This window comes from Odocoileus virginianus, chromosome 16 (assembly GCF_023699985.2).
Source record: "Odocoileus virginianus isolate 20LAN1187 ecotype Illinois chromosome 16, Ovbor_1.2, whole genome shotgun sequence".
Classification (NCBI taxonomy): domain Eukaryota; kingdom Metazoa; phylum Chordata; class Mammalia; order Artiodactyla; family Cervidae; genus Odocoileus; species Odocoileus virginianus.
The window spans coordinates 26,709,546-26,727,128 of NC_069689.1; the positions used below are offsets into that span (position 1 = coordinate 26,709,546).

Sequence of the window (17,583 nt, forward strand, 5' to 3'; positions counted from 1 at the left end):
GAGCCTGGTAGGCTGCAGTCCATGGGCTCGCTAAGAGTCGGATGCGACTGAGCGACTTCACTTTCACTTTTCACTTTCAGGCATTGAAGAAGGAAATGGCAACCTACTCCAGTGTTCTTGCCTGGAGAATCCGAGGGACGGGGGAACCTGGTGGGCTGCCGTTTATGGGGTCACACAGAGTCAGACATGACTGAAGCAACTTAGCAGCAGCAATACTGAAGTTACATTGCTAAATCACATTTTTTCCTCCCTCACCCCTACCTATGGCTAATACTGAAATAAAGCCAAATTATTTGGGTTAAGAATGTGATACTTGGGAAATTGAGGATTTTTTTCCCTAAGTAAACATAGAAAAACATATATAGTAATTAATACATCTGAAGTGTTTGGAAGATGGGTAGAAATATTAACTTTAGGCTTTGTTAAATCAACATGACATTAGCTATGTATTTTTAGAAGTTAAAGGTAACAAAGATAAAACCAGGATACATACTTTTTAAGCCAGATTTAATTTCCAAACAAGTAGAGGAAAAGAAGCAATAAAAGTAATTTGATTGATCAAGTAAAAGCAAGAAAGATTAAGAAGGCAGCAGGGCAAATGGGAAAGCATGGTAAAGGAACACAAAAAGAACGAAATAATGGATTAATACTTTCTTAGTGTATTTTATGAAAATGGAAAAATACTAGCCTTTCACTATAATAAATAATAACATCACATGTACTGTTTTTGAACATTCTGCCAATGTGTCTTGGACTATAAAAACTGGTGTTTTCATATACCCTACAGAGTATAGCCAGGTTGGTCATTCTTTATTCATAGTTGAGTGAATAACTGCTTTATTATTTAAAGCAACAGAAACACAAATAGGAAAATAAAGATAAGTTTTGTAGATATTCATTAATATTCCATTTCACAATTCCTGGATTCTTAAAACTTCAGGATCTATCCTAGTGACTTTCAAAAATGCTTCTTGGACTAAAAAATTCCACTAATATATATAAACCAGAGAATTCAAGATAAATTCCTTTTAAATCTGATAAAAATCCTCCAAAATTTTTCTTTTGCAAAAATTGAGAGCAAATAGCTCAATGTTGGTGAACATTGACATTATTTGATCCATTGATTTAGAACAAATGTCCATTTATGGTGAAAATGATCAAGGCATTTGAACATTGCTCTTTTAATTTCTTCTGATCATTCAAGGCCAACATCTTTCTGTCGCTTTCCTGGCATTCTTCAAATTTGATTATTCAGTGTAAATGCATATCTTAACATTTTTGTCGTGGCATAGCTGATAGTCTTCTCTACAACTGCTGTGTGCTGCTCTTCACAATTTAAAAATGGAGGAGCAATTTAAAAAATGTTTTACTGTACACTGTTTAGTTCTGTTTAGACTGCAACTATTTTCATTTCCGATTAACCTCATCAAAAACTTTGCACCAAGGAAAATTTCTAAGTTGTGCCATTAATGTAATGTTTTATTTTCTTGGTCAGTCCTTTAGTTTTAAAACAGTTCAAAAAGAAAGTTTTAATTGTAAAGATACTAAAGCTCAGTAAAGGTTTCGATATGCACACTAAAATTCGCACTTACAAAAAGATTACACCTCAAAGTTCACACTGTTTCACTGTTTTAAAATTTAACCACAAACAAAAACTCTGGGTGGCCATATAAAGACTGAGTGAATTGTTTCCTCATCTTTGTAATTACCACTGTTTAATTGAACCTACTGTTTAAACACTAGGATACTTTGAACAATGAATATTGAAGACCAAAAAAAAAATCTCTTCAAGGGATATGAAATGATTCAAAAACTGTTAACTAACTTAACCTTCCAAAGGCAAGGGTGTCCTTATGTTGGGACTGGATTGTATGGGATTTCTCTGAATTAAGTTCTGAGTATGGGACAAACACAATGTTTATGAAAGGATAGGTAGTAACAAGGTAATAATCAGAAAGTTACACACATATTATAACTAAGGGATAGCCATAGCAATTGTATAGATTGTAGGCCAATAAAAATTGTTTCAAGCTGGAGTATTTTATCATATTATTTGGAATTGCTGGGATATGGCAATAAAACTCAAGCCAAGTGCTCTGGCCTTGTTACACTGCTGTCTTGGAAACAAGGTTATTTTCTCATGAGTTACATAAGAAATTTCAATGAAAATTATAAAATATTTAGAATTGAACAATAAAAGTACTCTATCAAAACTTGTGGTATTGAAAAAAAAGATTACTAGAGGGATATATTGTTTTAAAGGCAACTGGAGAAAAAAGATTGAAAAATAAATGAACTTTGTATTCAGCTCAAGAAAATGAAAATGAACAACAAATCTAAGGAAAGAAGGAAAAAGGAAATAAAATAAGAATTTTAATGAGATAGAAAATAAATGGAGGAGATGCTTCATAAAACCAAAAAGATAATAAGCTTTGAAAGTCTTAAATGTACTTCAAAAGCGAAGAAGGAAATTGAGTATCAGCTCATCTTCTGAATAGTTTTTTAATGGAAATCTTAAATGAACAATTATTCAAATTTTTTTGGTCCAGGCCATTTAAGAAGCATAATTGTTTAGTTTTTTAATTACCAAGCCATCTAAAATTTGTTCTCTAATGAATTTCAGGAAAAACTTGATGTTAAAATAGTATACTTACTCCTTATGAACGTAGATATACTTATGAAGTTGAGAAATTATAGAGTCCACTGAGATCATTAAGTCCTATTTCCTTACCCAGTTCAAGAATCCCCTCACAATATCCCTGATGGTTGATTGACCTCTCTAGATCACTTGTAGTGACAGTTAAGACAGGAGAGCTATAATTGCTGACCCCTACAAGTGACTTAAACTTTTAAAGAAAAGATAGTGAACTGGGAAGGATTAGTATGTGACATACCAAAAAGAAGCCTTGACCAGAATTTGATGGCGAACCTTTAAATCTGTTTCACACAACACATTCTGAGGACCATAACCACTGACCTACAAAGCCTTCTGGCCCTCTGATACTGTCGTTAAATGAGAGCGGGGCAGCCGGTAATGCAGGAAGTCTGTGCTAGTTTAGAAATACGCTTTCCAAGCAGGACATCATGTACCTACTTCCCCAGCAGAGCCCTGTGTGTTTCCCAACTGCAGTAACCAGAGTACACTTCTAGGTAGAGACAAGGGCATGAAAAGCCAGGGGGTGCGAATCTGTTTCCTAGGGAAAATGTGGCCTGAGCTGCTGCTGGGAAGAATTCTATTTTCTGATCTGTGTCACGATCTTGCTCAGCTGCCTTAACGGGGTGAAGCAGCCACAGAAGGATCCTATGTGTACATTTAAACTTGTCTGAGGACTGCACTGTTTGTTTTAGCAGAACAGGGAAATCCATAAAATCAACAATTTTTGTAGGGGTTAGACATTTTTCTAAGGATAACAAATCTGTAGGTTACTTAGGAGTTACAGTAAAGACATCATTTGAAGTGATAAGCGTTCTGATTTGAAGAACCTCCAACGAGGGAGGATCACATTTCACTAGATTTACTGGTTTGGGGCCTTCCTGTCGTGAAGGCAATTTAAAATTAACAATCTGCAGAAAATTAATCTTCATAAAATCCTTGTGAGATGTTGATAGGTCAAGTATTTTGCCTGTTTGAAAACATCTGGGAAGAAAAATTCAACCGAGATGAGAGAATCATAGCACAGTGCTTCTCAAGCTTGACCAGGCATAGGAATCACCTGGTGATGATAAAATGCAGATTTTGACTAAGTGCTAACAAGGTAGGTGGGGAATACAGAGTCAGACACAGTCCTCCTCTGCTGAGCCCAGGTTATTACATCCTGTATGATCTCTTGAAATGTATCATTCTAAAATTCTATTTTTAATGAGAACATTAAGCCAACTGATTTATCAAATATCCCATTTCAGCAAGTATTTCTATTTAAAAAGTTATTAAGTTACTGAAATATTAATGGGAGTATAGTATCATGTACCTGAAGGGAATGTGTTCATTGAATCTTGGGTTTTGTTAATACCTGAAATCAGCTTCTATATTTAGATAAAGGTGTTGAGAAAATAAGATTCTGAGTAATAGACTTTGGAATAGCTTTAATTATTTTAGGGAAGATGCATCCCATTTTTTAGAACAGTGAAAGCGAAGGCATGTTACGAAATGTTCTTCACTAGGTATATTTATTAGTTGCTTAGACAACTATTATGGGTTAGATAGACATGGATATCCGGCGGCTCAGACAATAATATGCCTGCAATGTGGGAGACCTGGGTTCAATTTCTGGGTCAGGGAGATCCCCTGGAGAAGGGAATGGCAACCCACTCCAGTATTCTTGCCTGGGAAGTCCCATGGGTAGACAACCTGGCAGGTACAGTCTATGGGGTCACAAAGAGTCAGACATGACTGAGCAGTTAACACACTAGACAACCATTATGGGTTAGACAAACGTGGATATTCATGGAATTAGAAAAATAAATTCAACAGTGTGAACAGTCTTTACACCAACAGACTACTGTTCTGTGTGTATTACGTCGTCTCCTTTTTAAAAATTTTATTTCTTTAAATTTATTTTCAACTAGAGGATAACTGCTTTATAATATTGTGTTAGTTTCTACCATATATCAACACAAATCAGCCATAGGTGTACTGATGTCCCCTCCCTCTTAAACCTCCCTCCCACCTCCCACTCTATTGTATATTTATTTACAGTAGTATTTTCAATTATGTTCACTTATTGAGTATCATACAGCTTTTGATGTGGCTTGTTGTAAATGACTCTAATGATTAGTTTCCATTTGGAGTCTAAAGTCCAGCATGGTTTCAGGGAGCTCATGCTTTGTTATTGCAGGTTCTCTGGCAAGAACATTCACGGCGCCCATTGTGCTTACTCAGCCTCTGTGGGAGACAGCTACATCTGCTTCTCCATCTGCACCTTTCAGTTTTAAGTCCATATGTCCATATCATTAGCTGTCCAGCTGTCTAATGAAGGAAATTAACTGGATTCAAGCAAATCTCCACCTTTCTGCAAGACCTTCCACAAAACAAGTTATGTGGAACGCTGCAAGGATTTCTTATGATTAAATAGATCATGAAACTGTGATGGCTGAAAAGAGATACGTTTAAACATGACCAGAGTTTACTTTTATTTGTTAAGAATATAATCACAAAATATGTTTAATAATGAAGTAGCCATGCTACATGTTATATATGGCTCTGCACCTGTCATAGATAAAACCCACTCATAAATAAAATCTAAGGTTGCCACTACAGGGTAAGAAAACCAAATCCTTAACATGGTATTCTAGACATATCAATCAGCACGCCTGTAACACTCAGCAAGTCCTCTGCTTGCATCCCCTCTGCCGAGATAAGCAGTCAGTTCCAGTTTCTTCCTTAAACAAAGGTGTGGGATCATTTAAAGTCATCTCTAATCTGCAGACTGGCTGCTAACCTATAAAGTGATTTGGCATAAAAAAGTTTTCCCAGTAAATATCAGTTCAGTTCAGTCACTCAGTTGTGTCCAACTCTTTGCGACCCCATGGACTGCAGCATGCCAGGCTTCCTTGTCCATCACCAACTCCTGGGGCTTGTTCAGACTCATGCTCATCGAGTCGATGGTGCCATCCAACCATTTCGTCCTCTGTCATCCCCTTCTCCCAACCAACCATTTCATCCTCTATCATCCTCTTCTGCCTTTGATCTTTCCCAGCATCAGGGTCTTTTCCAATGAGTCAGTTCTTCGCATCAGGTGGCCAAAGTATTGGAGTTTCAGCTTCAGCATCAGTCCTTCCAATGAATATTCAGGACTGATTTCCTTTAGGCTGGACTGGTTGGATCTCCTTGCTGTCCAAGGGACTCTCAAGAGTCTTCTCCAACCCCACAGTTTAAAAGCATCCATTTTTTGGTGCTCAGCTATCTTTATAGTCCAACTCTCACATCCATACATGACTACTGGAAAAACCATTGCTTTGACTAGATGGACCTTTGTTGACAAAGTAATGTCTCTGCTTTTTAATATCCTCTCTAGGTTGGTTATAGCTTTTCTTCCAAGGAGCAAGTGTAAGGATGCTGGCAATTAATTAGACTATGTATACTTCCTTTTCCTCTAAAATTTGAATAGGAAAACTCAGACAGCAGCAGCTCTTCTGTAATGAGAGGAAAAATGATAGAGAAGAAACAAAGAGTGGAAGAGGCTTGTTGATTGTAGAACCAGAGGGTGAAGGTTCATGAGCCGTGGCTGCGGGAGGGTTCCGAGATGCCCTTGAACTTTGAAGCGTAGCTCTTTATGGAATCCTTTCAGCCTTACTCCCAAATTGTCGTTGTTGCTGTTTAGTCGCTCAGTTGTGTCCAACTCTTTGGAACCCTGCGGACTCTAGCACGTCAGGCTCCATGGGGATCTCCAGGCAAGAACACTGGAGTGGGTTGTCTCTTCCTTCTCTAGGGGATCTTACTAACCCAGGAATTGAACCCATGTCTCCTGTGTTGCAGGCGGATTCTTGAACCAGTTGCAAATGTGCCCTTACATCAAATCCCCACTATTGAAAAAGAGTTAAACTTGTTGGTGAAACAACGGTCACAGTGACAATGATGATACTAACTTTTCACCTGGCTGTTGGAAAGAAGAGGGATTCAGCATTGAGAAGACTAATCAGACAGTGAGGTATGTGGCACATTTGAGTCCCCGAAGATGCTTTATCTGCTCACTTGGAACAGATAAGGTTCACCTGGTTTGGGTGTCTTTCTAACACTATCTAAGAGGATCCCTAACTTAGAGCTTTCTGAAGACAACAAAAAATCTTAATATCAATGAGTAATGGGAATTACACATGACTCACTCCACGTCTTTATAATTAGTGCATTGAATGAGCAGGGATCAGGGATCATGAACCATAATTTTGAGAGCTACTGTATCTTTATCTCTGTCCCTTTAAACTTGTTCAATGTGTGTAATTTTCCATTTATCAACCACTTGCGGAAGACCCTAGCAGGTTGATAATTTGGGTGTCACTTCTACCTAATAGATCTCTCTTAAGTCATAAACATAGTCCCACTTAACAATAGCCAGATTCTTGCTAGGTGGAAAGCATTCATCATTTCATTCACAGTTCTGCATGCAGTCTATCTTATGGCTCACGTTGTATTCTGCTATCTATGTTATCTTAGTCCAAGTCACTTGTTTCACTTTTATCCACAAGAAGAGTATAAACTATACATACACAGAGAATTCCATTGTCAGTCTCTGGTCCTTCTCTCAGTGAAGCTTCCTAATCAGCCTGTCTTGGGAATAGTTCTATTCTCCACATACTCTTTTCCCAGGACCTGGAGATTGCCTCCTGGGTCTGACCTGTTCACCTCTTCCTTCCCAGCGTTTGCTCTGTGATACACAATTCTCACTTTAGGACCTTTATTCCAAGTCACAGGATTTGCTTATAAACAGCTCAGAGTAAACCCGAAGAGACAAATCTTTATCAATGAATTCTAGTGGAAGGCTACATTTGCCTCTCAAGTGCTAGACAAGGCCATCTGTCTGCTTTTCCTGTTAATGAAGGTGGTGAGCTGAGGCGTGGCTTTGTGCAGAATGGCGGTGGTTGTGTTCTCCTCTGCCCACTGGGTCTGCTCTGCTGATGGGCCTTCTCTGTGGGCTGTAGTCATGGGAAGGGTGTTTCAGTGACGAGAGTCCCGCCCTGGTGGGAGTCCATGCTGAAACTGGACACTCCTTTGCGCAAGTCTATGACACCTTGTCTAACACCTCCTCTAAGTGTTTCTCGGTAATTGTCGCTAAAAAATATCTCGGAGGTACTATCATTCACTCACTTTATATGCAATACTATGTAGGTTACATAAGTGCTGATAGACTAGAGATGAAAATTATTTATAGAGCAGTGCCTTGTGCTAAAAATATCAGTTGCTGATGATTCTAGAAAGTTAGAAAAAGAACTAACCTACCAGTCAGATATATGCAGGGAGGGAGACATGAAGTATTTTATCGTTTATCCTTCCTGTAAAGAAAATTATAATTCCATTTCAAATAATCAATGAAAAATGTCTATGTGTTAGATGATTCATACATTAGAATATATCTGTCCTTTATTTCTGACTTTTGTACTTAAATTAATACTAAAATGTTTCTTGCCATATCTTCTTTACTATTAGATTTTAGAAGGACTGAAAAACAAATTTGTCAAGAGACAAAAATTATTCTGTGCTTTTTTTTTTTCTGTTAAGGGCTGTGTCATTACATTTCTCTGTATTATTTTCACTTTCTATTTATTTGTAGAATTACTGAACTAGTTCTTGAATTGTGTGAAAATTTTAATTCACTGTGGTTTTTTTACGTTAATATTATTAGACCTTCAGTAAACAAAAGAGAAAATGACTAAGGGAAGAAAATAATGACATAATAAAAATAACAAGGGAAGAATTTCAGAGAAATGTTAGAAAATGTTGAAGAAATTTCAAACAAGAGGTGAAAATAGCTTAAAGGCACTAACACTTCTTCACCACACAGGGGCAGCAGCTACTGCATAACTGAAACAAGTCATTTTTCATATTTCTCCACTTTAAATTCTGGACATTTCTAGCTATTTTTTGTGATTTTAAAAATATCAATGCTCATGCCTTAGTGTATGATTTTTGACAGCTAATCCCTACTCTTGTCTAAAATAATTGGACCCCCAAAGTAAAAATATAGTTTGTTGAAAGTGTACAGAATTGGAAAGTTTGAGTTAATGTCCACATCATGCATGGAAAACTTAAAAAATCCAAGTTCCCAGAAGAAAATTACAAATACATAAAATTAAAAATTTTCTGTAAATCAATTCTTTTAAAAGTAGCAATTGTGAAAAGAAAAAAGTAACAATTGTGGACTCTGCAGCACAATTAAGAGAGACTGGGAGGGGAGTCCAAGGTCACACATAACCCTAAAATCTCCAGATGGACCACGTTTTTTACCTATAATTTCTTGCAGAATATTTAATATTTTAGTCATGTTTCATTTGGTTACCATATAAATATAGATTTTTAAGTATGATGTTCATTTTTTAAGCAAAAGCACAATAACCATAACCAGGAGAATTTGTGTAAGAAAGTTATATTTAGTAGAAGATCCTAAAATGTCAAAAATTCTCCGACTCTTATGTTTCCATGTTCGAGTGAATTACTTATCACATGAGTGGAGATCTGTGGGGATAAACAGCTTTGGTAAATGTTAGATATAGTGGGTGTTTCAGCTATTTTTAAACATCAAGGTTTAAGCATTTGCTATTTCCAGCAGGAGTAATCCAACAGAGTTTAGATTAAGAGGTGCTTTCTTCTTTATTTTTCTTTAGTATAATCAGTGTTTGTCTATCTAGGAAACAGGGGGAAACAGATAGTCTATCTCTTTTAAGAAGAAGAATCCATGGGTGTTGATATTAAGCACACACGTAGGGGACTGAGGTTGCCGAGTGAGGTGTTTGAGTCCCAACTTTGCCACTCCCCAGCTGAATAGCTTTGGGCACGTTAATCTCTCTGAACCTGCTTCTCAGCTGTAAGATGGGGAAAATCACAGTACCTACTCCTAGGGTTGTGTGAGCATTAAATAATTAAGTGCCTGTAGCATGCTTAGAACAGTGCCTGGCGCTTACTAAACGCCCTGCTCTAAGTGTTGGTTGTCATCATCGTCATGGAAGGCTTTACTCCTCTCTGCCTCTTCATTGTCTGTTGGGCACCCCATGTTATTATCTGCCTTTTACAGATAAAGTAACTAAGACTTAAAGACCTTATAAAAGTGTGCATGGCTGATAAGTGGTAAAGTACATGGATTATATTATACTGATTGTACACAAACACACCATGAACTGTAACTGAATAACAAACTTAATAGTAATTAATAACGAATTGCACACTCACTTTGTGCCAGGCACTGTTTTATGTGCTAAGGATAACCTCTGAGACAGGCACCATTATTATTTTCATTTTGTCAATTGAGGAAATGAAGGCACAGAATGATCAAATGACTCACGCAAGATGGCATAGCTACTTAGTGATAGACTTGAGTAAGTCCAGGTAATTTGCCCCAGAATCCACGACTTATTTTTGCTGTTTTCCCTAGGGGTGATTAAAAGTTCCCATGGAGCTTCTATGGAGTCCTGAGATGACGGAAGGGTATGGGAGGAACTCATTGAAAGGATGTGACCGCCAGTTGCATGGAGAACTGGACCAATACAGCTAATGCTCCTCACCCCTGCCCCTGTCCTTGGAATGATGCTCTGCCCATTGCTCCCAAACTAGAGGCTCTTTCAAAGATATAGCCTTAAAAAAATAGATGTTGATGAGACCATCTGAATTGAAAAGGTGACAGAATCTAATTAAAGCCTCTATATAAGCTTTTAAGGTTCTGGTGGGTGAGTGCAGAGATCAGCTCATCTAGCGGCCACCCAAGACAAGTCTTGCATGCAAATTTTCTTGTTTATTAAAACTGTCACCCACCAATCTGGAGTGGTCTGCCCCTTTCCTCAATTCTTCCTTGCTCTCAGTATATGGGGCCAGTTGAACCAACAAAGTGTCATTTGGTCATCACTGGCTCTGCTGGAAGGCCATTCCATTTGGTGTTTGGTCATCAGCCTTCCCCTCGCTGCCTGTGGCCCCTGTATCTTGAGGACTGTCTCTCTTGGTGATGCTTCAGGAGAGCCCAGCCAGGAGCCCCTGCTGATCAGCTCCCACGCCTGCTCGAAGGGGTCCTACTGATCTTCCCAAACTCAGTCGGTCCACACTTTGGCCACTGGCTGTGGGCTTCCATCACTGCCCCATGCTGCAGTGACCTCTTGCTTGGTATACTGATTTGTGATTTTCCAAGTAACTTCAGGATCCTTCATTAAAGTTTCTGAAAACTTCTGTTGCTCTCTCTAGCTCTCTGCCTACATCCAGGTACACCTGAGTAGGGGTTAAATGCAGTTCCCATAGACCTTCTCCACACTGCTGTCTCCTTTATTATAATTGCCTGTTAGAATAAAACTCCAGGCAGGAACAAAGACTCAAACTCCTATTGATTTGGGATTTACACTTATCAGAACTCTTTACTACTTATCTCCTCCACCGCAGGTGCTTTGATATTGAGTTGAGGTGCTCAACCTCATAAACATGTCCTAGATATCCCTCTTTTATTCCCATCCACCTCCTACCTACTTTCCTCTCCCTTTCTACCCAGACTCCTGATTTCTTTAATTTAAATGGAGGTATAATCTATTTCCAGTACTATCATTACTACAAGCATGTCACCATCACTGAGAATATACAGCAAATTCCTAGGCCTGGGTATTATATTAGGGATGTGTTGCAAAGAGACTGTTGGAACCTGCAAGAAAATCTAACTTACAGGAATCTAGGGGGTTATTTCAATTGGGCAATATCTGCTTCTCCAAGTTAATCCACTGGGAAGATACAGTAGATGAAACAGCTGAGATAGACATGGGTCATATATTGAGAGGCCATGTAAGCTAGGTTAAGAAGTTTAGATTTTATCTTAAAGGCACTGAGAATCCCATGGCAGATTTTAAGCAGGACAATGTATGATCGGAGTGGACAATCTGGAGGTTGGTAAGGCTCAGTTCAGTTCAGTTGCTCAGTTGTGTCTGACTCTTTGTGACCCCATGAACTGCAGCACACCGGGCCTCCCTGTCTGTCACCATCTCATGGAGTTTACTCAAACTCGTGTTCATTGCGTTGGTGATGCCATCCAACCATCTCATCCTCTGTTGTCCCCTTCTCCTCCTGCCTTCAATCTTTCTCAACTTCAGCATCAGTCCTTCCAATGAATATTCAGGACTGATTTCCTTTAGGATGGACTGGTTGGATCTCCTTGCAGTCCAAAGAACTCTCCAGAGTCTTCTCCAACACTACAGTTCAAAAGCATCAATTCTTCGGTGCTCAGCTATCTTTATAGTCCAACTCTCACATCCACACAAGACTACTGGGAAAACTATAGCTTTGACTAGATGGACCTTTGTTGGCAAAGTAATGTCTCAGCTTTTTTTTTTTTTTATTAGTTAGAGGCTAATTACTTCACAATGTCTCTGCTTTTTGATATGATGTCTAGGTTGGTCATAACTTTTCTTCCAAGGAGTAAGCATCTTTAATTTCATGGCTGCAGTCACCATCTGCAGTGATTTTGGAGACCAAAAAAATAAAGTCTGTCACTGTTTCCACTGTTCCCCATTTATTTACCATGGAGTGATGAGACCAGATGCCATGATCTTAGTTTTCTGAATGTTGAGTTTTAAGCTAGGTTTTTCACTCTTTCACTTTCAGCAAGAGGTTCTTTAGTTCTTCGCTTTTTGCCATAAGTGTGGTGTCATCTGAGATTATTGATATTTCTTCCTGAAATCTTGATTCCAGCTTGTGCTTCATCCAGTCCAGCATTTCTCATGATGTACTCTGCATATAAGTTAAATAAGCACAGTGACAATATACAGCCTTGACATACTGCTTTCCTGATTTGGAACCAGTCTGTTGTTCTATGTCCAGTTCTAACCGTTGCTTCTTGACCTGCATACAGATTTCTCAGGAGGCAGGTAAGGTGGTCTGGTATTCACATCTCTTTCAGAATTTTCACAGTTTATTGTGATCCACACAAAGGTTTTGGCATAGTAAATGAAGCAGAAGTAGATGTTTCCCTGGAACTCTCTTGCTTTTTTTGATGATCCAGTGGATGTTGGCAATTTGATCTCTGCTTCCTGCGCCTTTTCTAAATCCAGCTTGAACATCTGGAAGTTCACAGTTCACGTACTGTTGAAGCCTGGCTTGCAAAATTTTGAGCATTACTTTGATAGCGTGTGAGATGAGTGCAGTTGTGCCATAGATTGAGCATTCTTTGGCATTGCCTTTCTTTGGGATTGGAATGAAAACTGACATTTTCTGGTCCTGTGGCCACTGCTGAGTTTTCCAAATTTGCTGGCATACTGAGTGCAGTGCTTTCACAGCATCATCTTCTAGGACTTGAAACAGCTCAGCTGGAATTCCATCACCTCCACTAACTTTGTTCGTACTGATACTTCTTAAGGTACACTTGACTTGGCATTCCAGGATGTCTGGCTCTACGTGAGTGTTCATACCATCATGATCGTCTGAGTCATGAAAATCTTTTTTGTATAGTTCTTCTGTGTATTCTTGTCATCTCTTCTTAATATCTTCTGCTTCTGTTAGGTCCATACCATTTCTGTCCTTTATTGTGCCCATCTTTGCAAGAAAATTTCCCTTGTAGTCTCTAATTTTCTTGAAGACATCTCTCGTCTTTCCCATTCTATTGTTTTTCTCTATTTCTTTGCATTGATCACTGAGGAAGGCTTTCTTATCTCTTCTTGCTATTCTTTGAAACTCTGCATTCAAATGGGAATATCTTTCCTTTTCTCTGTTGCCTTTTGCTTCTCTTCTTTTCTTAGCTGTTTGTAAGGCCTCCTCAGACAACCATTTTGCCTCTTTGAGTTTCTTTTTCTTGGGGATGGTCTTGATCACTGCCTCCTGTACGATGTCATGAACCTCCGTCCATAGCTCTTCAGGCACTCTATCAGATCTAATCCCTTGAATTTATTTGTCACTTTCACTGTATAATCATAAGGGATTTGATTTAGGTCATACTTGAAAAGGACAGCTGAGAAGTATTTGTGGACATCTAGGCAAGAGGGATGATGTTGGGAGAGGGGTAGTGAGAAGGATAGAATTCAGAGACTGATGTGGGAGGGAGAAGAGACAGGCTGCCTCTGCCTGGAGTTATTTCAGCTAGAAAATTCATACTTATTCTTTCAGTTTTTAAAACAATTTTATTGAGATATATTTGACATAAAATTGTATATATTTAAAGTATTCAGCTTGATGTTTTGATAAATGTGAAAATATCACCATAATCAAGCTATGTAATTTATAAATGAGCTTTACACAGTTACAATTGCATGTACAATTTTATCTTGTGAAGATTTAAATTGAGATCAGTCTTCTTAGCCAATTACAAGTATGCAATATAGTATTGTTGAAAATGTGAAAAATATGTATATACGTGTACACACACACAAAGAGAAATATTATTCAGCCTTATAGAAAAATCCTGCCATTTGAAACAACATGAATGAACCTGGAGGGCATTATGCTAAGTGAAATATGCCAGAGAAAGACAAATACTGTATATTTGTCCTTAAAGAGCACCCCAGTTAAGACTTCCCTTACTTCTCATGGCTTGCTCCCATAGCTTACCTGTGCACATTTGATATGATAATTTTTTTTTTTTTTTTTACTGTGTCTGTCTTTCTCACTAGATTGTGCTGTCCCTAATGAGGGCAGTAACTTTCCCCCAAAGTTTTTGTATTCTCAGACTTTATTCCGTTTCTTGATACATAAAAGTCTGTTAACTATTTGGTTAACGAATGGATGAATAAACAAATGAATAGACCTATCAGACTACTAGGTGTTACTCTGGAAAGTTATGCCATGTTGTACCTTGGCACCCAAATCCCGTGAGTCAACATGAATGAAAACACCTGGATCCTACAGTGCAAGAGTATTGACCCAGACAAGGAGACTGGCCCAGAGCTGGCACAGCAGGAATGTCAAGGAATGAAATCTGAATATTGAGCACAAGCGAGGCAACTTGACTTCTTGCAAAGCGAAACCTAAGTCCGGATTTTAATGTATCTTAGGGTATAAAAAAAATCAGGGACCCCTCCAGTCTGTACTTCTCTAACATGGTGGACTGGAATTCTAGTGTGGCACCATGAAAAGCCAGAGAAGTTACAGGCAGCCACATCCACCCACCTGCATCATACCCTTTGCACTATTTGCTGCACTGGCAGCAGATCAAAGGAAAAGCAACTGTTTAAACTACTTGGTGTCTCTGGTTTTCCCTGCCCTCCAAACCAAAGCAGCTCTTGGCACATGCACCACACATGTGCAACACTGGTTAGATTTTTATGATTTTTGCTAGACTAATTGGTGTGAAGCTGTATTCCATTGTTTGATCAAGATTTTCAAAACTTTAAATCTTTTACTTTAAAAAGTTTCCCTTATCTAGATTCTTGATCCTCTGTAACTACTTTCTGTCTTTGCTTTCTGATTAGAGCCAACAGAAATTTGTCCTTTTTTTTTTTTTAATTTTAAAGAACCATCTTTGGGGTTATCATTCTGATATTTTTCTATTTTCGTCTGTCTTCATTACTTTCTTCTCTTATTAATTCCTTTGTGCTTACCCTTGACTTGCTTTATTGCTTTCTTAGAAGTTCTCAGCTCATATTATGATGCTTTCTTTGAGTGTTTGTGAATATTTCCCTCTGGGTACCTTGTTGGTGATACTGTATTCTTTAATGTGTAGTGTTCTCATTTTGGCTATTTCTAAATTTATCTTAATAATTTTTGTTTTACTTAGGAGGTTTATCAGTTTGTTGTATAAACAATATGATACACATATCCAATAAATTGATCTTAAGTATTTCTTGAAATATCATCCTTTTTTTTTTTTTGCCTCTATCTGATTGGCCAAGGTGCCGACAGTGTCAAAGTTCTCTACTACTATTGCATTGCTGAAAATGTATCTTTGTATGTCTATGGATATATTTCCTGTGTGTGTTTTTGATACAATCCTAGTTGGCATATAAAGATTTGACTGTTGTTCACGTACTAAGGACTTATTAATGTAAAATAATCCTATTTTAATATAATCCTATGTAATGCTTTTGGCCTTATATTCCTCTTAATTAGTTATTAGTATTTTCATCACTGCTTCTTTCTCCTGTGCCCTTGTTTTTCATACATTTTCCTTTCCTTTTACTTTTTTCCTTTTTATGTCACTTGATATTATATGGGGCTCTTAAACTCAGCAGTTTGGGATCTGCAACCCTCTGACTTCAATATGTTTGGTGTTACCTGTGATCTTGTTTCATGTTTTGTTTTCCCATTTCTGTGCGTTTCCATTGTTTTGAAATATGGATCTCATTTTCTTTGCTTTTATCTTCCTTCGGAGATAGTCACACACATATTTGAATTTTGCTAGTGGTACTTAGCTTAAAAGTTTTTCAAAAGCATTCATAAATTTACATTTCTGTAACTCCCAAAGAGTAAAACCATATCTTTGATTACCATTTAGAGCAGTTTAAACTCCCCTCCGACTTCTCCTTGAGGATCCCTGGGGGTTCAATGGTAAAGAATCTGCCTGCAATGCAGGAGATGTGGCAGAAGCCATAGGTTCCATTCCTGGGTTGGGAAGATCCCCTGGAAGAGAAATGGCAACCCACTCCAGTATTCTTGTCTGGGAAATCCTGTGGACAGAGGAGCCTGGTGGACTACAGTTCCTGGGGTCTCAGAAGAGTCAGACATGACTTAGCACCTAAACAACAGCCACCACCTTCTCATTGCTTATTACTTCTCACCCATCCAGTTCTTCTTAATGAAATCTGAGTTTTAAAATTTAGATTATTATACAAATTTTAAAAATATTTTTTCTTTCAAAAATGTTTATTTTTAATTGTAGCATCAGGAATGTTTTGATACTGCTTTAGTTTCTCTTTTTAAACTCTTCCTAGATGATTAAATCCATCTTTTAGTCACTTTTGGAGCTCTGGAACACTTCTATGTTTACCTTCTTCATTTTTACCTCCTTCTAGGCTTCTTCTCTTGGCCAGTGGAAATTGGTTTTCAAATGTATATTTTTTTAAAAAGGTTTTAGAAATATGAGTGGGTATAGTTTCTGGAACAGCCGAGTCTGTTTTATTGCTTTCACAAGTATGAGACAACTTGGGTGTATGGATGAGAAATGCTGCCTGCCATACCAGTTAGGGAAGGATGCCACGGCCATCAAGAGAAAGGCCACTACAGCCACGCCCAACGGTGCCCTCTGAGGGGATCCAGGATGGACAAAAAAGGACACTCGCCCTAGACAGCCTATCAAAGACGGGATTTCAATGAGCCCAGACTCTTGCATCTTCCCCTACAGAGAAATGTGCTAAATTATTAACTTCAGATGTCCGATTTTCTTTCATTAACAGTGATCTTTTGATGTTCCAACTACCTGGTTTTTGTTGCAAAGCTTATATATACCCTACCTCCTCTCTAACTTCTGCTAAACAGTCTCTTCCAGCTAGCTGAAAGCTTGGCTTAAGTCCTCAGGATTTCTTCAGAATAAAACACAATTATCAAATTTAAGGCTTTTTCTTTTTTTCCCCTTAGTCAACATCTGTGCACAAAATTCTTGGATCACCAGGAATTTCCCCTCAAGTGTAGCAGGGTGGAGACAAGGTCGTGCACACTTGTCATGATGCTCCTCAGAGTGGCGTGGTCCCTGAACTGGCGCCATCGGTGGCCAAGAGGCCCGCCCGGTTGCTGCCTTTTCCCCAGCAAACACCTCTGCACTGACTGGGCTTTGTCCTTCAGGCTCCAGCACTGAAGGTGAAGAGAGAGCAGAGAGGGTTTGTGGAGGACCCGGCCCCTGACTCAAGATCATCTGCGTTCCCTGGGGGACGACTGTGCAGGGCACGGCCCTGGTGGAGTCCCTGTGGCGCCGGGTCACCAGGGCCCAGCAGGCGGCCGACTCCCTAACGTCGTCTGAGCGCTTCGCGAAAAGCCGAGCACGACCCACGTGT

General features: G+C 38.7%; 1 long non-coding RNA gene across 1 annotated transcript; it reads left to right on the top strand.

Annotated features, from left to right (window-relative positions):
* The first annotated feature begins 602 nt into the window (after positions 1-602).
* On the top strand, positions 603-17,141 carry LOC139038717 (uncharacterized). Its single transcript, XR_011491803.1, has 2 exons — positions 603-6,647; positions 10,080-17,141. It is a non-coding gene; the product is annotated as an uncharacterized lncRNA (long non-coding RNA).
* Positions 17,142-17,583: the final 442 nt, after the last annotated feature.